Source organism: Cylas formicarius, unplaced genomic scaffold, assembly GCF_029955315.1.
Source record: "Cylas formicarius isolate icCylForm1 unplaced genomic scaffold, icCylForm1.1 PGA_scaffold_6__28_contigs__length_40554024, whole genome shotgun sequence".
NCBI classification, from domain to species: domain Eukaryota; kingdom Metazoa; phylum Arthropoda; class Insecta; order Coleoptera; family Brentidae; genus Cylas; species Cylas formicarius.
In genome coordinates this window covers 38,443,521-38,466,613 of record NW_026844347.1, presented here as the reverse complement: position 1 = coordinate 38,466,613, position 23,093 = coordinate 38,443,521, and the positions used below count along the sequence as shown (strand labels likewise).

Below are 23,093 nucleotides of genomic sequence, written 5' to 3'. Positions count from 1 at the left end.
GGCGCCATGAGAACGGCGCCCACGAGGGCCCTGGAGGCTCTGGTGGGGCTGCCCTCTCTGGCGGATCGGGTGCAGATGGAGGCGGCCAGGACAGCTGTGAGGCTGGCGAGCTGCGGGCTCTGGAGGGAGGGAACCCTCAATCGGGGTCCGTACGACATTTTAGAGGGCTGTCGCGGGGATCGCGGGGTCATGGGCATGCCGAGTGACGTCATGATCCCCGAGATGACCTTCTTTGATAAATTGACCTTTCTCTTTCCATCAAGGGAAAATTGGAGAGAGGGCAGAGTCGGCTCCTGGGATGGACTTGTCCGGTACACGGACGGGTCCAGAATGGGAGATCTGGCCGGAGCTGGAGTGTACTGCGAGACAACGGGATCAAGCTTGTCGGTCCCTCTGGGTCAGTACTGCACTGTGTTTCAGGCGGAAATTTTCGCTTTATTGATGGCGGCCAGAGAGGTGCTTCGGCTCAACTACGGAAGCAGGAGAGTCTTCTTCTGCTCGGATAGTAGGGCTGCACTCATGGCGCTGAAGTCAGTGCGTACGCGCTCCTTGTTGATAAAGGAGTGCAAAGGGGTACTGAGGAGGGTGGCTGAGGAGAGAAAGGTCACGTTGGTCTGAGTCCCGGGTCACACCGGTGTCCGGGGCAATGAGGCAGCTTACGCCTTAGCCAGGGAGGGCTCCTCGCATAGGCATATAGGGCCAGAGCCCCGCTTGGGAATCGCCCCGTGTGTGAGGCGGGGAGCTCTCGAAGCCTGGGCGAGAGACCGGGCCGCGGGGGGCTGGAGAGTTGCTCCGGGAATGAGGCAGGCGAGGCTTATGATGGATGGGCCCGCCCTTCCTCGGACCAGGGAGCTGCTTAGACTGACCAGGAGGGAGTGTAGAGCACTAACAGGGGCCTACACAGGACATTGCAGGCTTAGGAGGCTTAGGAGGCATCTCTGCTTGCTAGGCATTGGAGACGACCCGGAGTGTAGGTGGTGCATGGAAGGGGAGGAGACCCCGTATCATCTGCTCACCGAGTGCCCTGCCTTGACATGGGCAAGATTGGGAGTCTTCGGAACGGCCCTGATCGATCCGGACTCAGTGCACGGTATTGGGCTAAAGGAGTTGCTGACCTTCTACAGGAGGGGCGGCATTCTGGACGCCTGGGGGCACAACGGGCCCATCTGGTGGCCTAAGTGCTTGGACGCCCGCGAGGGCGCCCCCCTTTAATACCAATACCATTGGTTAATTAATTTTGGCAACATTGATTTATATGGTGTAATTTCATATGTTTATAAACTTGAAGCTTGACCATGACCATAAAACCTGAATAAATGTTGTTGTGTGAATTTAAGTTCAATAAAGGAGAGGTATTTAAATCTAATTGATCGTTAAGCAATACATTTGAATGTCTCATTTTGTTAATCTCCATGGCTTCCAAAAAATTTAATTTTCTACTTTTTGTGGCTGTATGTAAAATATCAAAATGTGTTTTTCTGTGTTTAAGTGTGTAGCATAATTAGAATCTAGACTATTGTTTTTAAACGCTCTTTTATGTTCATTAATTCGCTTGTTGAAGGATCTACCCGTTTGTCCAATATAAATCTTAGTACAAGATCCGAATTTCAGCCTGTAGACACCTGATTTTTGAGATTTAAAAAATTTTCTATTGTGTTGTTAGTTCTGAAAGCTATTTTTAAACCATATTTTGACAAATGCTTTGAAACTTTTTCACTAGGTTCTCCTATCTACGTAATTGTTTTAAATTGTTCGTGTTCTGTATTAGGTTTCGGATAAATAGAGTTTACTGTTCTCTGGATTTGTTTTTTATTTATAATTTTATCTATAATGGATTGCAGCCGTTGTTGAATGCAATTTGTTTAATGATATTATCGTCCACGTATCTATACCATCCCTTTAAGTAAAAGTTTTCTATTTATTTTACTTTCCACTCATTTTAAAAAAATAAAAAATATTCAGAAAGTGTATTTTAATAATAATCATGCTTTCGTAATTTATTTTGATGTTACGTCAACGACGAAAAATAGTTGCGCATAACCTCAACTTTTACAAACCCAATCGCGCGAGCGTATGTTACTACTTACTACCCAACGTTTATATGCTGAAGAACTCTTTATTTTAAACAAATAGTAGCCCTTTAAATTGTCGCATTTGTTTCGACACGTATCAATGATTTTTACGTCATTCGTCGAGAATTCTATTTCGGAAGATCCGCATAGTATCCGAATTAATCCCTTCGAATCGCTTTTAAACAAAGCCGAGGCACAATTTCGCTCTGAGTCGCAGTGAAATATCGTGGGCGATCGGATAACGGCTATCGCCAACTAAATTGATGTACCCCCCCATCCAGTAGCGGATCATTTGATTCCCTATAAATTGGAGCAGATAACGAGGATGAGATTGCGAAAAAATCAGTCTGCTGAAGCTTTAATATACGATCTCAAGTTCTAACGACCGTTAACCGCGACCAAGTATGCACACGCGTTTTGTTGGTTGCGTTTGATTAATCAGTTTATCCTGGGGTGACAGTATTTCGCAAGTGGGTCATTTTCACACGATTTCGCACGATTTTGCCTGATCTTACACGAATGCGTAACACGATTATTCAACACTGCCACAAATAGTAAACACACAGGAAATATATCAGAAAGAAAGAAATATATCTGACCCACCACTGCCATACACAATACGTAACAACACCGGTTTCGGGAGGGCCAGACTATAACTATGCTTTGTTGTCCTTATGACGTGAAAAAGATACATATTTAAAATTTGTTATGGTCTGTTTATAGATATAAGAAAGTGACCAATTGCTTTTGAATGGAATTATCCAAGGGTGGTCATTAACATACAATGCAACAAGATTATTACCTAAAGTTTAGGAATTTAAATTCAGGTAAAATTGTCGTCATAGAAAATAAATTCATACCTACCTGCGATTAATATTCTTTGATTTGGTATACTACTTAGTAATCATTCTTATTTCGTGTGTAATATAGAGTGTGTTGAATCGTGTGCGAATTATGCAACATATGTGCGAGTCTAGTGTATCTCAGGAGATGCTCCCGCCCAAATGTAGAAAACACTATTTTATTGAGACTAAGGAAGTTGTAAACAATGTTCATTTGACTCTCATTTAATGTGGTGCCAGCAATCAAGCATCTTTAGAAGAAACGGCCACATTGACGAAAATTCCAACATCAACTGTGTGGAAAATTGTGAATAATCCCATTTCAGCGAGGAAAAACAGAAGCGATGCTGACATTTTCTCGAGTGTAGATGAAAATGATCAAGATATAATACGTCGTAAAATTTACAAGTTATACGAGGAACAAAGCGTGCCTGCATTAGATATCTTAATTAGGAGGCTTGAAAAAGATGAAACCGGTGTTGAATGTGGCAGAACTACCTTATGGAATTGTATTCAACACTTGGGTTTTAGTTTTAAAAAAATTGACAAAAGGCGAGTTTTAATGAAATGTTTTAGAATTCGGAAATGGCGATTGGAATATCTAGAAAAAATTAGAATTTACAGAGAACAACAAAGGCCAATTATTTACTTGGATGAAACCTGGTTCGACCCTTATGATACCCCGGAAAAGGGTTGGGTTGACTCAACTGATGAGTGTAAAACAAACGCGCCATCAAAAAGAGGTAGAGGAATAACTATTTTGCATGCTGGCTCTAAAGATGGTTGGATTCCAAATGGACTTTCTCTGTCTGCGAAAAATATTAAAGATTCTTCTCTGGATTACCATAAAGACAACACCGCTGATTTATTTGAAAGTTGGTTTAAAAACAAACTAGTTCCAAACATTCCTCTTAACAGCGTTATCACAGTAAACAGGTGACTAAAACCCCTTCTTCGTGTGACACAAAAGCAACAATCCAAAACTACATGTATAATAACGACATTCATTTTCACGAAGATTATACCAAAAAGCAATTAATTGAGGTTCTACAAAGCTTGAACCTACAAAAGGAATACGTCTGTGATAATTATGCATACTAGGGCATACAGTTTTAAGGCTTCCACCTTACCACTGTATATTTAATCCCATTGAACATGTTTGGCACCAACTGAAATCTGCCATTCGTCGTAACAATGTTTTTCCCGGTGCTAACTGCAACGTCCTCAAACTTAACCGAAGTTTTTAATATCCCTCCACAAAGTTGGGCAAATTCTGTTAAACATATAGAAAAAGCAGACCAATCGTATATCCATATTGCAAATAATATAGAACCAATAATAATTAGAACAGGCGATGATAGCGATAGTGATACTGATATATTATGTGAATAATTTTGAATAATTTAAGTAGGTAGTAAAAATAATTTGTAATTTTATTTTGGATTTAAACATAAATACATAAATAAATAAATAAATACTGTTTAGTATCTCACCTAACAAAACCCCAAATAATTAAATTCTACGCAAAGTACGGACCTGTTCGGCCATATTTCATTCTTACAACTTCCCCGAGTCTTTCCTTAATTCGCATCAGTTAGTCACTTTCTTATATCTATGAACAGACTTTACCTCTGGATGTGCAAGGTCCACAAATTAGCAACAAATATTCTTTATTCCGGCGCGAACACTGGGTTAATCGAATTTTATAAATCCAATAGGATAACAGAGCTAAGATAGCTTGATGAGTCATTTTTTTAAAACTGCTTCTTCGAATGATGCACACAAGACTTTACAGTAAATGCGAAGGGGTCAGCGGGTTCAGTCAGATTGGCTTTAAGAGAGGGTTTGGAACCAGGGATGGCATCTTCAGCAAGCAGACATTGGTGCAAAGTTACCAACAGCAGTAAATCTTTCGAAATGTGGACTCTGAGACAGATGATAAAGGTACCTTGGACGGAACGAGTTGAAAACGAGGATGTGCTCAGGTTGGCTGGATTGGAAGACCGAAGAACTCATCCAACATATTAAAAAACGGAAGGTCTCTTACCTGGGGCACATTGTACCGGGAGAGCGATATAACTTTAAGATGGAAGACGAGGCATCGGAAGGAAAAAGTTGCGTTGCTCAGAAATATTCACCAGTGGACGGGTATAAGCTCCAGGAAGCTGAAATAAATAGACTCATATGATAGGGAAAACGGAGGACGCCTTAGCTGGAATGTGCATGGCACCTAAAGATGAATAGAATAAATAACTCTATTTTTGATTTCGTACTACCTTCTCAAACAGACATTAGCAGAATCATAAAACTCATATCAGAAGCGTTTGTTTAGAAACGGGATACTTCGAGATCACCTTTTATATTCCGGGCCATTTTTTTTTCGAATTATGCATTTGGACTATTCCTATACAATTTTTGTAGTTGTCTCTGGGAAAATGAATATTATTATTATTTAAGCAAAGAAAAAAAATACAAATCGGAAAATATCGACTAATATACGTAACACGTAAACGCATTTGGATATTCCTCAAATATTCATCAAATTAGCCAACAGTCACGTGGATTTTTGGCCGTAACAGTTTAGAACGCGCGAGCCTCTAGCGGCAATTTTCAAAAGTTCAATTATGATGCTCGTTTCGGTGCGCCGTGCCGGCACCGTCATTTATCTCATCGCCTCTAACCCCCGCCAATGTTAACGGTGTGAAAATTCACAGCAATGCTTCGAGCATTTTTTTTCCCGAAATTTTCGCCCATTCCGCGGTATAAGCGTAAACGAGGGAATTTTTCATACCGGTTTATCTCCGAGAGCTTGTGGCAAACAAAAGGACGGCAATGACATACGAGCGACGATTTTCCCTGATCCATGACCAGAGAAAAATTTTTAAAATTTTATTTTCTCGGACCATCAGGCACGATCTTTTGGGATTGTAAAGGAATTCTTTTGATATATTTTTAAGAAACTAATACCGCTGTCAATGGTAAATATTACGCAACATTATTGCATAAGTTGCGAGACTGCATACGTGTAAAACGTCGAGGAAAACTGACCAGAGGCGTGCGTCTTTTGTACGATAATGCACCTGTCCTGTCCTGTGTTGCACAAGCTGCCATTGTAGAGTGTGGGTTCCAACATAGTCCAGATATGGCCCGCAGCGATTATTATTTGTTTGGAATATTTGAAAAAGGACTTATGTGGACGGCGGTTTAACGACGAGGTTGAGTTAAAAGAGGCTGTTTTAATAATAATAATAACAGATTATCGAATTAGATACTAAATTTCGTACCATTCAAACAAAATATTTACTAGTTGCTATTAAACATATTCGTTTAATCGTTCCGATCGGTTCTGCTATGGTTATCTCTTTTTAACTATGTACGTTAGTCACAGAGAGATGTAATATTGGATATGTCATGCAAGCAACGGAATAAACACAAAAATTTCCCAAAGGCATTTAAGAGGATAATAAGGATAAGGATAATTGGTCTTGGCAATATAAAAATTGCAAAAACCATAAAAATTCATGCGGGTAGAAAAAATACCTTTAAAGTATTAAAATGTAAAATGACACCCGGCTCCACTAAATATCACTTTTTACAAGGAAGAAGAGCACGGAAGATAAAAAAACTTAACCCATATTCTTTCTATTCCGTGTAATCAGTAACGAATTTAGTTATTAAACGGCTAATTGTTATTTCTTTCGCAATAATCTCGCGTACTGTTTTCCGTAAATACCAATCACGGCGCACTGCATATTGAACATCTCAATACCTATTTTCCGTGTAACAGCCTTTTGGCCCCAACGTGCGCCGTAGTCTGTGGCGGACGCCAACTTCGATTGCGTCTGGGTCAATTATTTCGTCGTTCGACTGGCGTCTGGTTCCATGGCACACTTCGTTGTAAAAACTGGCTGCAGATGACAAATTTGTGCACCGCTACTCTGTGATTTCTCGTAAAAACCGATTAACTAGAAGCGAACGATCGCTAAAATTGGGTATTATCGCTCGAATCGGAGCGTAAATAGTTTATATCCCGATTCGGGCAAAAAATGTCAACGCGCCCAAAAGATAACCTTTAATTACGGTTAATAAATGATAATCTCTGTTCCGCGTATTTCGCGTGAGATCGATACTAAGCCGACAGCGTACGCTTAGATATATAGGGTGGTCCTGAGTTAACGTGTCTAGGAAAATACGTAAAATGCGACCAAAAGTTATACGCAAAAGAGAGATCTAAAGAGAAAACTAAAAAAATCCCATCACTAACGACGATACGCCAAAAAAAATACGTGGAACTTCGGCAAAGAATTTCAGAAGCAATCAATCAGTTAAGAGACAATCCGGAAACGTTACTAAATGCAAGACATCATACAAATGGTGCCCACATACAGCACTATTTAATTTTTTTTTGTGTGTCTTGTCGTTGTTGCCGATCCAGGGCACTCTTTGAGATTATATAAAAATTTCCTATTTTTTCCGATTTGTCAAAATCTAGTGGATTAAAACATAAAGCATGTTGTATCATTGTAATCGGAATAAGATATTCTATTAAACAAATATATAACATACAGGGTGTACCATTTAAAAAAAGATTATGTAATCTTAAATGTAATGTAATCTTAAAGTGTCACTTGGCTGCTAACCCTGCATTTTGTTTTTCTGTTTGCCTTGATATCTCTAAAATGTTACAACCCATTAAATTGTTATCAAGATAAATTGAACGCACGGTACAGGGTGCTTCAAAAACATTAAATAATATTATTAACAGACTGCTTTATGCCTATAGAAAGATATGATTTCAGTTTTTTATTAATAATAATTATTAAATTTATGATTATTACGTTTAAATTAATTAAAGATAAGCGAAATTATTATTTTCGAAAATAAAATAAAAAACATTATCAGCATTCTTCTTATTCATTTTCGTCACTGCCAGATTTTTATAATAACTGTATTAAAATATACACAACGGAATAAAAGGAAACTCCTTTATATACTCACGACCGTGATATAAAATAGACTGTGGGCGAGAAAGGAAAGTTCTGTATGTCACCAGAAATAATTTGTATTCTTGAAGTGTTTGTAGCAGTTTGTTGTCGGTTATTAAATCTTTCTTTTACAGTTTTTCTTACGAAAAACTATTTCGCATCGATTTTAACTATTTAACGATAATAGAACAACTTTACATACTTATCAGATAATAAATAATTTGCGTTCATATCTTACCAGATTGTTTAATACTCTAAGAGAACCAAACTTGATGAAAATGGATAAAATTGACGCTGAAGACAATTTTAATGTATTATAAAGCCTAAACATATTAACAATATAATATAAAAAAACACCAAAACACTACAAAAATCACATCCGACTTTGAAAAATGTTTGACATTTGTCGATAACATCAGCCATTAACGTGACAGCTGGTATTAATGAAGCGGTCATAGCCCACTTGCGGTATTAAAATTTCTGCTTACATTTGTATTTCATGATAATTCATATTTGCAATACAATCATGGAGCACAGAAACAATATTGATGACACCATAAAAATTTATTTTTGAAATACTTTTGGCAAAAGACAATTTTTTGTCATATTTATTTTATTTTTTTTATTTATATAGAAAATAGGTTATTATTATGTATCAGCACGCATATTTTATTTTTAAAAATTAAATTGCAATTAAATATCAGTCTTTATCTAGAGAAATAGAAATTAGCATGAAATTTCTTCGAAAGATTAGGGAAAAATTTAAAAAGGGACGATATTTCCTAGAAATGGCCTTGTCATCTGTCGAAAAACAACAAAAATAATAATAAGTAGTTACATGTCAGCTTAAGACTGAAAATTTCTATACTGTGGTTCCCTGACGTTTATGGCGGCGATGGTCCGAAAGTTTTCCAATCGCGGAAACACGTCGGAAAATGATCGCCGCGTTATTGAAACAAATGAATCGTGTTATCTGCAGGGACTGGTGACGAGGAAACTTGGGAAACAGTAATTTTCGCAGACGTTTATGGAGAAGCGGGCTGCCTGGAAAGTCTTCGAGATCGTAATATTTATCACGCCTGTTCGCGGAATAGCAGGCCCCTGAGATGAGTTTTCCGAGTTATTTGCCTCACCTAATACGTCTTAGTTTAATACGATCCGTTCAGGTGAGAAAGAGATAAAGATTATTGTGTCTAAATAAATAAGAAGTAAAAGTTCAAAAATGTGTTTTTCTGTGTTTAAGTGTGTAGCATAATTAGAATCTAAAGTATTGTTTTTAAACGCTCTTTTATGTTCGTTAATGCGTTTCTTCAATTATCTACCAGTTTGTCCAATATACATTTTAAGACAAGATCCGCATTTCAAGAGTTTACTGTTGTCCGGATTTGTTTTTTATTTAAAATTTTATCTATAATGGACGGATTGTAGCCGTTGTTCAGTGCAATTTGTCTAATGATATTAAGTTCTTTGTTGTAATTTTCTGTTGAGAGTGGCGTATTAAGAAGTCTGTGTATAAAAGAGTGAAATGCAGCCATTTTTTGTTTATAAGGGTGATTTGAGCTGTTATGTATGACTCTGTCCTTGTGTGAGGGTTTATGGTAAATTGAAAAATCTAATTTGTTGTGCGCTTTTGTAATAGTTAAGCCTAAAAAATTAATAGAGTTATCCTGTTCAATCTCGATAGTGAATTTTATACGATTATGTAATGAGTTTATGTAATTTAAAAAAGAATTCAATTGTCTGTCCGTTCCAACAAAGCAAACAAAGACATCATCCACGTATCTATACCACCATAGAAAACTTTTACTTAAAGGTAAGTAAAAGGTACTAGTATGATATTTTAAAAATTATCCATAAAAATCTCGGCTAACAAAGGACTAAGTGGGTTTTCCATAATCAAACCTTCCTTAGAGATGTAAATCTGTCCATTAAATTCAAAATAATTTTGGTCTAAAGATACTATTAAGCAATCTAATAAATCTTGTTTCACCAATGGTTTAATAGGTTTTGTATATCAAAAGACTATAGCAAAGAGTAAATATTTTAAAGTTCCATACAGATTTTAAACCAAAATTTGCAATAAAAAATTCTTTTCAATTAGTCGACAAAATTAAAGATATCAAAATCCCTTCTAATTAGTCGATAGTTCGGGCTATTAAATTTTGAATTAACGTTTGGTTTGAAGTGGAGAAAGTTCTTATTGTTCGACCGTCGACAGTTTCTTTAATCCAAGGTAGGTGGCCTTTGAAAAGTGGCACCGTTTTAGCGGAGTGGTTGATAAGCAGCGGGCAACACGTGTGGTTGCAGGAGTACGTGAGGATCTTAAACGGTTGGTGCGATTGCAACACTGCCACTCGTGAGTATAACAGATAAAACAAAAAAGCCAATCCGTACCCTCCCAACTTCTATCCCGGCCTCTGCCTAGCTGGTCCGTACTACAAAGTTAACATTGTTCCACCGTTTGGTATTTCAGATCGTTTCCTATTGGCCTTATCGTTTCTAAGCAGCACGGAGAACTACAAAGCCCTGGATCTGTTTCAGTTCGCCGCGGAGGGCGTGCTAGATGAACCTTTCTTCCACCAGAGGCTGCTCAAAGACCAACCCGTAGATAGGGACTGTGCACGTATAAGTTACTACTTAAAGGTAGGCACCTAATCATAGTTTTATAAGAAAACTATTAGCATTACAGCTTGTTACAGACGTCTATGAAACCCAAAGGATGCTATAAAACAGTAACTTTTTCATTTTTCAAGAAGACCCGTGTTTTCGAGGTTATGATCTGTAATAATTGTTTTCTTAAAGACGTCGCAAGCTAAGAATTTTTTTTTCCATTTTTGGGGGGCATTTTCAATTTCAAAAGGTGTTTTAGGTTAATTGTAAGCTTCATCTAGATGTTTACAAAAAACAAACGCACTTCTTCCAGCTGAGGTGGTTTTTACTTGATGAAAATCGATTTATCAAAATGAATAAGAACTATAAGTGCAGATTTTCACGAAATTATATGTTTTTACATGACAATTCGACAACACGACAACGACGACAAAGTTTCACACAGATTTTAAACCAAAATTTGCAATAAAAAAATATTTTGAAATAATCAACAAAATTAAAGATATCAAAATCCCTTCTGACGCAACACTGTTGTCTTTTGATGTACAAAACCTATTTCCCAGTATTCCACCTATGGATGTGATAGATTTAGTAGATTTCACCCTCACTCGGAAACAAGTTAACCCATTGGTGAAACAAGATTTATCAGATTGCTTACTAGTATCTTTAGACCAAAATTATTTTGAATTTAATGGACAGATTTACATCTCTAAGGAAGGTTTGCTTGCTTTGTTGCAACGGGCAGACAATTGAATTCTTTTTAAATTACATTAACTCATTGTATGATTCACTATAGAGATTGATTAATTTTTTAGACTTAACTATTAGGAAAACTCAAAACAAATTAGATTTACCATAAACCTTCACAGACGGACACAGTCATGCACAACAGTTCAAAATCACCGTTATACGCACAAAATGGCTGCATTTCACTCTTTTATACACACACTTCTTAATACGCCACTCTCAAAAGAAAATTACAACAAAGAACTTAATATCATTAAACAAATTGCACTGAACAACGGCTACAATCCGTCTATTATCGATAAAACTATAAACAAAAAACAAATGTCAAAATGTCAAAATGTCAAATGTCAAAATGTGGTTTAAAAATAGCTTTCAGAATTAATAATACAATAGGAAAATTTAAAAAAAAACAATAAAATGAGGTGTCTACAGGTTGAAATGCGGATCTTGTCCTAAAATTTATATTGGACAAACAGGTAGATCCTTCAAGAAATGCATTAACGAACATAAAAAAGAGTTTAAAAACAATAGTCTAGAATCTAATTATGCTACACACTTAAACACAGAAAAACACATTTTTAACGACAATTTTGATATTTTAAATAGTCACAAAAAGTAGAAAATTTAATTTATTGGAAGCCATGGAGATTAACAAAATGAGACATTGAAATGTATTGCTTAACGATCAATTAGATTTAAATACCTCTCCATTATTAAACTTAAATTCTCACAACAACATTAATTAAGGTTTTAATATTATTATTCGGTATATATAGTAGCAGGCAGTTTGTAAATATTACATTTGCAGTTGCATTTACAGTTCAAAATATGTAGGTTTGACTTTTGACGATTCTCTATCATTTTTTCAATTTAAAAGAAACTTAAATACGTCTTAAGAAGATTTACAGATTAAAGCACTTTTTAAATCCAAAACAAAAATATCTTTTCTGCAACGCCTCAGTTCTTGCACTGTTTGACTACGCAGATGTGGCGTGTGTGCATTGCAAGCCAAAATGTCAATAGAAAAATTGCAAAACTCTTGTATGCTTTTTGTCTATAACACATCTTACCGTCGTCGTATTATCTGTTTTTGTGGATAATAGTTCCATACATATTATTCACAAAAACAGATATGTCAGGTAAACCGGCTTATCTTCTTCCATATTCCTAAAGAAGAAGAAATAACTTAACTTACGTTGCTCTTCGTTATAGACCATCGTTATTTCAGAAATAACTTTTGTACCACTAAAACCTTTTTATAATAGAGAGCGATTCATTCTTGTAAGAATTTGATCTGTTGTGCAATTCATGAGATTGTACTGTTTTTTTTTTTTTTTGACAAATAAATTGTATATTATTATTATTATTAACTTACATAAGAGTAACCCAAATGGTAACCAAATTCAACGTCGGGCGTCTCTGTAAATTATTTTCAGACAGAGATGCAGAGAGAGAATCGATCACCGGGTGCCTTTCAAGCCGGTCTCCTGTCAAAATTGTTGATTACTTCCAACGCCGATTAATCGGGACAATTTCGCAAGCGTCATCCTTTAAATTCGCCCGACGTCATTAAAAGGGGTTTAGACGACACAACGTAATATGCAATTCGCGTAGTTAGTACAAGAAATACACCTGATACTTGTACGCCGGGCTGATTGCGCCCCCCGCCGCCGCCCTTAACGAGGAGGCTCCGTTGGAATATTGCCGCAATAATGTCGGAAACTTTACGGCTCATGGAATAGCGATAGAGTTTGCAATCACAGGGCGAACAACTTAAAGTTTTATTTAAAAGTTGAGATAAATAGCAGTTTACCTTGGCCAGAAACCGGTACAGATTGACAGCTAACTGGCTCATCTGATTCATATAAGACACATATAAAAGAAAATAAAAGAGAATTATTGAAATGACTGGCCCCTGTGGAATACCTTGCTTAACCAACTTGTTGTTGTTGTTGCACTTTTTGTATCTGTATCTACCTGTTAGAATGTCTTTTATACGATTTAAGAAATTACTTGAGAAATCAAAATATTTCCATTTTACAAATAGATTATGACTCAAAGTATCAAACGCTTTACTCAAAATACGAGTCCCGTTTGTCTATTCCTCATTACACCTGACATCACTTACTAGTGCTGATTGAAAATCAGGTTGTTGTTTTCTAAAAACTCAGATTTTTAAACTCTATACGGCTTAACATACGTGTAATTAATAATTATCTCCTATTCTTGCATATTCTTTTCAACAGAATATCAGACCTGCGCTAAAATCCCGGAAATGTCCGAAGTGGCTCGGATTCGTGGGAAACGACACTGACGTGGTAAAGCGACGCTTCTCGCATCGGTGTATAATTAGGTATTTTAGAGAAGGGAGTAGAAAATAGTATATTATGCAAAAAAATATGTTACCGAACGTGTTGCAAACCATACTTTTTCTACGACCATTAGTTTTTGGGTACATTTTCACAAAACAACACGAATACATTCACTGACATGACCGTCAGAATTGACAAACGTCAAGATTCAGGACGTGGGAAATATCTCCGAAAACAAAAACGAATCGCGCAGATTGGTTCTCGATTAGTCATCGATAGGCATTGTACGAAAATCATCCGCTATAATCAGGTCAGCACGCGAACCCAATATGAAATAAACACTCGGGGATTATGAAGCACCGTTTATAATAAATTGTTTAGTATTTTGTTCGGTGCCGTTAATTCCACAACGAGTCGTAAATTGGGGCTTAAATGGTGTACCAGACTCGGTAATTCTAGTTTAAATGATCGACGGCCGCGATGAATAACAAACTGCATTCTCGCTCCTCGGCTACTCTATTCTCCTACCTTATCACGGCATGCCGATGCCGGGAAACTTTATTGAAAGCAATACTTAGCGCTGCTCGTTCCGATTGACCCAGGGGCCACTGGTGCGTATGCGCTGCTGCACTGCAGAGATCACAAAAAGTTACGAAAAAATTGTTTAACCAAAATATTTTCTTTTGTAGATAATAAAATGCACAATACTTTTTACAAAACTTTTGGATTCCTCTTGCGTCGGTTTGTGCTGAGTCGAACTTTGCAACGTTTCGCCAATCATCTTGTTGCCTTCTTCAGAGCTTGACCGAAACTGAACAGTGACCCTATCGCGAAGCAATATGGAAGATAGAATTTGTGGGGACGGCAACAGTGGAGTATACGAAGCTGTGTTACTCCTTGTAGTTATTTTTGAAGATAGAGAGTGGCGGTGCACGCGACACTTTGCTACGTTTTTGTGAAATGAAAGATGTCGTCAACGTATTTATATGTATTTTTAGCATTTAAAAATTGCAGCTTAAAAAAATATTTTTTAAGATTTGAGAGAATAACCTACACTTTTTAGGATTTGGTAATGTTAATCCTGTTACATTTAGGGCTAATTGTTTATTAACCTGTTTTATATTAGTTTTTAATTTTCTTGGTTACATTTTCCGATAATTACAGTTTTTTAACGAAATTGGCCATTAGTAATTTTCATAATTATATATTTGGGAGGCGAAACTTTCTGCAATTACTAGACTTGCGATGAAAGAATGAGCGTTCTGGCTATATGAGATGCCTGTTGAACATTTTTATCTAGTATGGTCTGTTCTATGATTCTATTGAGACTTAGACTGAGACTAAGGAAGTTATAAACGTGGTGCCAGCAAGCAACCATCTTTAGAAGAAACGTTGACAAAAATTCCATCAACATCAACTGTATGGAAAATTATGAATAATCCCATTTCAGCATGGAAAAGGAGAAGCGATGCTGACATTTGCTCGAGTGTAGATGAATGTGATCAAGAAGTAATACGGCGTAAAATTTACCAGTTATACGAGGAACAAAGCGTGCCTACATTAGATATCTTAACTAGGTGGCTTGAAATAGATGAAACCGGTGTTAAATGTTAAAAAAAATGACAAAAGGTAAGTTTTAATTGAACCTTTTAGAATTCGGAAATGGCGACTGGAATATCTAGAAAAAATTAGGATTTAAATTATTTACCTGGATCGACAGTTATGATACCCCGGAAAAGGGTTAGGTTGACTCAACTGATAAGTGTAAAACAAACGCGCCATCGAAAAGAGGTAAAAGAATAACTATTTTGCATGCTGGCTCTAAAGATGGTTGGATTCCAAATGGACTTTCTCTGTCTGCGAAACATATTAAAGATTCTTCTATGGATTACCATGAAGACACCACCGCTGATTCATTTCAAAGTTGGTTTAAAAACAAACTAGTTCCAAACATTCCTCCTAATAGAGTCATTGTAATGGACAATGCAAGTTATCACAGTAGACAGTTTACTAAAACCGCTTGCTTATATGACACAAAAGCAACAATCCAAAACTACATGTATAATAACCACATTTATTTTCCAAAGATTATACCAAAAAGCAATTAATTGAACCTACAAAAGGAATACGTCGGTGATAATTATGCAAAAAATCTAGGGCATACAGTTTTAAGGCTTCCGCCTTACCACTGTATATTTAATCCCATTGAACATGTTTGGCACCAACTGAAATCTGCCATTAGTCGTAACTATGTTTTCCCCGTGTTAACTCCAATGTCCTCAAACTTATAGAAACCGTAGTTTTTAACATTCCTCCACAAAGTTGGGCAAATTCTGTGAACATATATAAAAAGCCGAACAATCAAACATATTGCAAATAATCTAGAACAAATAATTATTAGAACAGGCGATGATAGCGATAGTGATACTGATATGTTATGTGAATAATTTTAAGTAATTTCAGTAAGTAATAAAAATAATTTATAATTTTATTTTGGATCTAAATATCAATACATACGTAAATAAATAAATACTGTTTAGTATCTTTCCTAACAAAACCCCAAATAATTAAATTCTAAGCAAAGTACGCACTTATTCGGCCATATTTCATTCTGACAGCTTGCCCCGGTCTTTCCTTAATTCGTATCAGTTGGTCACTTTCTTATATCTATGAACAGACTTTACCTCAAAGTTATATTTACACTTTTAGAGTCACTTTTCGTGAATTCGACTTTATTTACATTTTCAATGGAGGTTAAATAAATAAGTTGATAAAAACAAACAGTTTGTTTTTATTTTTATGGGCACAAATTCGGGAAAAAATAGCTGGTATCGTAACTATAGGGCTTAAAGAGCCAAAACGCCTTACAGAATTATGCTAAAGACGTCGATCCGTATGCTGTAATTCAGCATAATATTAACTTTGCACTTGTCACTAATTTTTTTAACTTAACAACGCTTTTCACACCTTAATTCCTGAAAATTCAAATTTCAAACATTGACGGCCTGCCAGCGGCCATATTGGTTGTTGAAAGCCGCAAGGCCTTATGGGTCGAACGTCAGAGTTTGTAATCAGGCCATGGGTTAAAAAACGAAATTTCAAATCTTACGCATGCGCATATTGATATATTCCTGTGCTATTAGCATAGTCAGGGCCTCTATATGTCTAGCAGCAAAATTAGGAGTTTTTGAAAACTTTCGTAGAATCGCTGGATATTGTGCGGACTTATTTGTACAAACAATTGCAATGAACAAAGAATTGCAGAACACCTTAAATTGTTTCCACCACTAAAGAAAAATTTCAATTTTAAACTGAGGCGAACATATCCGAACCCAATCGAAAAATCAAATTCTGGGCTACCAATACACATCAAGTTGTAGCCGTATTGAAATCTTTCCTTTGCCGTGAGAAAACCAAAATAACTTTCGAACTTTTCGCGTCGTAACGATTTTATACTCGACGTGAAATCGAACGTAATATAAGACGTTGCACAAAAAAAAAAACGTTTGAAATGTTGTGGGGTTGTTTACATGAAATATCCGAAGTCTGAGAGTCAACTCGGATATTATGTTTGCTCGTAATCTCCTTAGGTAGGATGTCTAAATATAACCTCGTTCAAATATCGAGTCGAGGATTCAAAAAGATGGAATTGGTGCTTGATCGTTTTGAATCGGATGATATTAGGCAAACGCAAGTGAAGAAATAACCGACATAGATTCTAACCCAACTAACGTTTTTTGCTGTTTAATGTTTTGTTATAAGGTAATGGTTGTTTTTTTGCCTTGGTTCGTGGTTCCGTAAAGTGGAGGAGCTAATGGAGACACTGCTTTTATGGATGGTTTAAAAGCTAACAGAGGACACCAAGGAGAATGGGCTTACGGATGATTAAAGATTCTTTTGAACATCCCAAGAAAACAATACGGCAATTCATAAAAATACCTCCACCCTTCAGACATTAGATGGTCAAGGGTTGCTAACATAGAGAGATGAGTAGAATGAACATAAACATTCTATCAAAGCACATAAATATCACCAAAGCGTACGCACTCACCCACAGAGGAACAGAGACATAGACCAACAAATTTTCTTTATATTTTTAGAATTAAACTGGCACAATTATTTAGAAAGAGGTCAATTTATAATCATTTTAATATAATTTTGGCTATAAGTGTGTCTAATTATAAATTTTACTACTATTTAATTGGAACGCCAATGAAAAGCGAATATAAAAAAATATAATATAAAATGTCGACTTTGTCGATTAATGGTTTTTTGAAATTTTTACACAAATAAGTCGTCTTTCTTATCGGAAATATAATAATGAAATTAACAAATTAGGTAAAAATATATCAACATCTATGTTTTCGTATTTACAAAATTTGATATTCGACAGGATTCGATTTACCAATAATCTCAATATAATTGCTGGAGTATTCACGAAAATATAACATTTGTCTACTTCGATCCGCTACCAAGATAATAACGGCAATTTTTATTTATAAAACTGGATCCAGTAGGAATTTGATTAAAAGAAATCGGGACTTATTCCAAATATTACAGAACAGTTAAAAGAGTAACAGAGCTTGCAATTTTTTTCCTCAAACTTATCTTAGACATAGTTGCCAAATAGTGCAAACTTTAACGCTTACACTGTATTATATAGGGTAACTATAAGAACCACAAGGTTGGTCAAATGAGATAAAATGTACAGTTTTTGGGGTATATCAAAAATCTGGTACCACATTAAGAAAAAAATTATTTTGTCCGAACTACGGAGTTTTTCGAAATCTCAAAAAGTATAATGTATACAAAAAATTCGTAAGGAACTTTTTTTTGTATTTTTGATGTTCTTCAATTTGGGATTTTTTAATTTCGTAATTTGACCAACTTCGCAGTTCTTATAGTTACCAAAATAACGATAGTAGTCCATGGCAATTGGAACACCCTGTATCATTAGGCTCAACTTTCATTTAGCTGAGATCAGTTATGGAAAAAATATTTATATATTTAGTACTATTAATTTATAGTAGTACATATTTACGATTTACCCTATTATAGTAGTACACAAGCACAGTATAATGTCAGAGACATAAACCAAAATATTTTCTTTATATTTTTAGAATTAAATTCGCACAATCATTTATTATCATTTTAATATAATTTTGAGTGAGAGATATCTTATGCGTTAAATTTTGAATACAATTGGAATGAAATATAAAAAAATCTAATATAAAATGTTGACTTCATTAAATATTTTTGTTATATGATTGCGTAATGTTAATAAATGGTTTTTTGAAATTTTTACACAAATAAATCGTTTTTTTTTATCAGAAATATAATAATAAAATGAACAAATTAGGTAAAAATATATCAACATCTAAGTTTTTGTATTTACAAAATTTGATATTCGACAGGATTCGCTTTACCAATAATCTCGATATAATTGCTGGAGTATTACGACCACGAAAATATAACATTTATCTGCTACGATCCGCTACCAAGATAACGACAATTTTTATTTAGAAAACTGGATCCAGTATGAATTTGATTAAAAGAAATCGGGACTTATTTCAAATTAAAAAGGTAAAAGAGAACATTTGCATTTGGGGATCGGAAGTGGACCAAATCCTGTACAGTCGAGTCGCGGTCTGTGGAGCAAAATAAGAAAGAATTAGACCACCCCTGTAAATTTTTATAAACTCATCCTAAATGTATTTATAAGATGTATACTTATAAAATGTATGTGTACCATTTGGAAGAAAAAATCTTTTTAAATGTTTTTGTAACTTTTTTCCATTTTTAACTAGGTGTATATTTTTTTTCACAAAATTATCTTAAAATAGACATAGTTGCCATATGGTGCAAACTTTAACGCTTACACCGTATTATATGTTTAAAAGTTATAGAGTGTCCCCACTTTTTACAAACTCATCTCGACAACCTTTCGAACCACTTGCATTGGAACATATCTACGTTTCGTCTAAAGATACAATTTTTATAAAATTTTTATTTTTTTAAAAACTTACTCAATATCTGTGGTTGTTGACATACATATTCCAGTCCCATTTATAGAGAAAACCTAACATTCATATTAATTTTGATAACGATTCACTGCCAATAACGGAAACACTGCGTTTTTCAATACTGGAAGGGTTACATCACACACCGCATTTGCAGCTTCGCATCTTAAAGACAATTTGCTAATAGTATTAATAAATGTCTCTTCCGATAGTTCTGATTAAATCGACTTCGGACGCCTTTGACACGATTTGATCGAACCGAGGTGAATTTGTATCCCATCACTGGGATTGGCGCGCATTCGAACGATGCCCATTTGTCTATCGCCGAGTTTAATGGGCCAGTTAAATGTCGCTCGAGGGTTAAACGTTACGACCGCTCATAAAACGAGAATCGATGCTAATGTTTATGTCTCGCTTAATACCGGAATTACTTTTTATCGGAGATAAGCCTACGTCTTAGACATATCTTCTCGGCCGTCGTATCGCCAAAGAAAACTACATCTGCGGAAACTCTAGAAAGTGGAAATTATTTGGGTTATAATGTTCTAGAATTCTATAACGGGCGATGAACAAAATTAAGAACAACAAAGCACCAAACAAAGTTGAATGTTTTAAAGATGGAGGAGAATTATAAGGGGTGTCTTTTCTCGATGTATAGAACTTCAAGTTGCAATAAAACAACGATGAATTATCTTGGAGGCCAATTCACAGGTCCAAAACGTGAAATTAGGCGGTCACCAAACGTGTCTTTCAATAAATCGATTGTGGCACGAGCTGTGTGACATGTTGCGCCGTCTTGTTGAAACCACATCTCCTGGACATCATGGTTATTCAATTCAAGAATGAAAGAGTTAGTAATCATAGCTCTATACCGACCACCATTGACTGTAACGTTCTGGCCATCATCGTTTTTGAAGAAGTACGGACTGATGATTCCACCAGTTCATAAAGCGCACCAAACAGTCAGTTTTTCTGGATGTAACGGTGTTTCGACGTACACTTGAGGATTAGCTTCGCTCCAAATACCGCAGTTTTGTTTGTTGACGTAGCCATTCAACCGGAAGTGCGCTCCATCGCTAAACAAAATTCGCTTATGAAAATCGGGAACAACGGCAATCTCGTTTTGGCCCCATTTGCAAGCGTTGTCCAGGCGTGAGTCTATTCATGATGAATTGCCAAACCAAACTGACACTTGACAGCTGTTAAATCGGTCGCCATCTTGAACAGCAATGCCAACTTAAAGTTCTATACATCGAAAAAAAAACACCCATTATAATACCAGAAAATACATAAATCGATTGAATGCATCTTCAGAGAAGAACAACTATCCGAGAAGTGTCTTATAATACCACTTTTTAAGAGGGTAGACTGGATGAAATGCGAACACTTGTAAAGTTTTAGCCGGTTGTGATCATCAATAAGGTACAGGTTTGCTATACATCAGATATTTACGATTAGACGAATGCTGGGGAAGACCCGGAAATTTAACCAAGAGCGGCACAAGCTCTATATAGACATTAAGTGAGTTGAACTTGTCATACCAACAATTTCCCAGCAGCTTATACTCCTAATCAGAAAATGTAGGTGTGTTGTGTGGTGGTAGTGGATGTTCTGGAAAGGGCAGTACAGGTGATGTGCAGATGTTTACAGCAGATCGGACCAGGTTACTGCTTGCTTCTACCAATAACAGTGATGTAATAGGAAGAAGCATCATAAAATATAAGAACAGTTTATTAAACTAGAAAAAGAATATAAAAAAATGGGTGTCAATGTCACTAAAAACCAAGTATATGTCGCCAACCTAGGTCAAGGAGGAAGAATAAGGGACAGAACTGGCCCATCTGGCAGATTAGGCACAATTAATTTTGAGAGAGTTCAGTGGTTTGAATATCAAAGCGACACTCTAATATAATAGAAGAAGTCACAACTGGAGTCCTTGGCCCAAAATCTACAGTAACTATAGATAAAAAAAAACTCTATTGTTTTTATGGTAATTTACACAGGTAATCAATTTGATGGTTTGATGAATCTGGTAATAACTTCGCTACATTTCTAGCGACTGAGCTAAAAACCCCTTAAAATCATTTAGTTTAAGGTTGTCGTTTATCGGATTCGCTTTTCTGTGATTTTTTTCAGAGTTAACCAATTTCCAGCAATCTTTAGGTTTTCCTCATTAGTGACGTTTTAACTACCAGAGGGGTCAGAACGATGATTTACAATATAAAAAAGATAAAAAAATAATTTTGCTAATACAATTTTTTACGTGAATCTTTTACAATATGAACGTGACACTGAAAACAATCTCGGGGCTGTTGAAACTTAAGCTCCGTTGAAAAATCACTTAATTGTGTAACGGAAAACAAGAATTTCTGTTTTCAGATCCGAGCGCCGAGTTTTATAGAACTCGTACAAAGAAAATTAAAAGCCGAAACTTTTCATAATGTATACGAAGTTACGCACGTTATTACAAAATTTATAAATACGACATGAAAAGCTTTTCCGAAATAAGGTATCCTCATCGCAATCATTTCTATTCAGATTTTTATGTGAGCGGAAATTCGTTTCGTTTACATTTATTTCAATCCAGTTATTTCTTTTAATTTTATTACAAAAAATTGATATTCGAAGAAAAAGACCAGCATGGTGAACAGATAATTTATGGATTTTGCACAACGGTAACGCGCGTTATTAGTAATTTTTTGACATAAAATAAAACCCAACAGCCATCGAAGGCGCCTGATTTTGCTCCCTTCGACTTCTTTCTGTTCAATCGAGGAAAACCACGGGAAGCACTGATGGAGATATTTTATTTTCTGAATAAATTCGGTGAAGTTTTTGATCAAGAGAGAGTTGATATGGGTGACATCATTAAAAGAAGGAAAACTACATAACAATAACAAAAAATTAATATAAAAAACCCAAAACAACGGCTTTCTTAGGAAAATACCCATGACGAAGAAAAATAGTAATCCAGAGAAGGATTCTTGAATAATTAAACCATTTCAAGTAAAGAAGTAACGAAAACAAACTGATCATAATTACCAGACTATGTAGGGCAATAAACCGCCATTTTAATACAAAACAAGAAAAGACACTCTAATTAAATATTATAAAACAATGCCAATACCACGGAAGTTCTCAGTAAAAACCATGGCAGTCGCCTGCAAGCAGCTGAAATAAGATTTCTCTTATCTGTCTTGAAATACAGACACAGAGAGGAATTAAAAGTAACAAGTATACACAATAAAGTTTAAAAATATACCTAGAAATACACACAGCGCAAATTCATAAATTCAGACCTCATGGAAGGAGGAGTCTGGGGACATCTAAAAAATAATTGGTACCTGTATTAACGGAGAAGAAGAAGACGGCTTTTGAAGCGTGACGTCAGAAACTTATACCGGTGGTCGCAAAACATGAATATAGCTACTACTTTTGGCGAGACCAGTCCCGCACGAAGGTATTAATTTTTCGGAGAAACAGTAAAAATAGTGATCGAGGGAAT

The 23,093-nt window shown here is 35.8% G+C and overlaps 1 protein-coding gene across 2 annotated transcripts in view; it reads right to left on the bottom strand.

Moving 5' to 3' along the window:
* Positions 1 to 23,093, bottom strand: part of LOC132703451 (octopamine receptor 1-like) — a 96,467-nt gene that overhangs the window by 23,496 nt on the left and 49,878 nt on the right. Inside the window, exon 1 of one of the 2 annotated variants that reach the window (XM_060672712.1) lies at positions 6,684 to 6,916. The exons of the other annotated variant lie outside the window; for it this stretch is intronic. The gene's annotated coding sequence lies outside the window, so the exon portion shown is untranslated. Of the gene's footprint in view, positions 1 to 6,683; positions 6,917 to 23,093 lie in introns of those variants that run through there. 2 annotated transcript variants of the gene reach the window in all.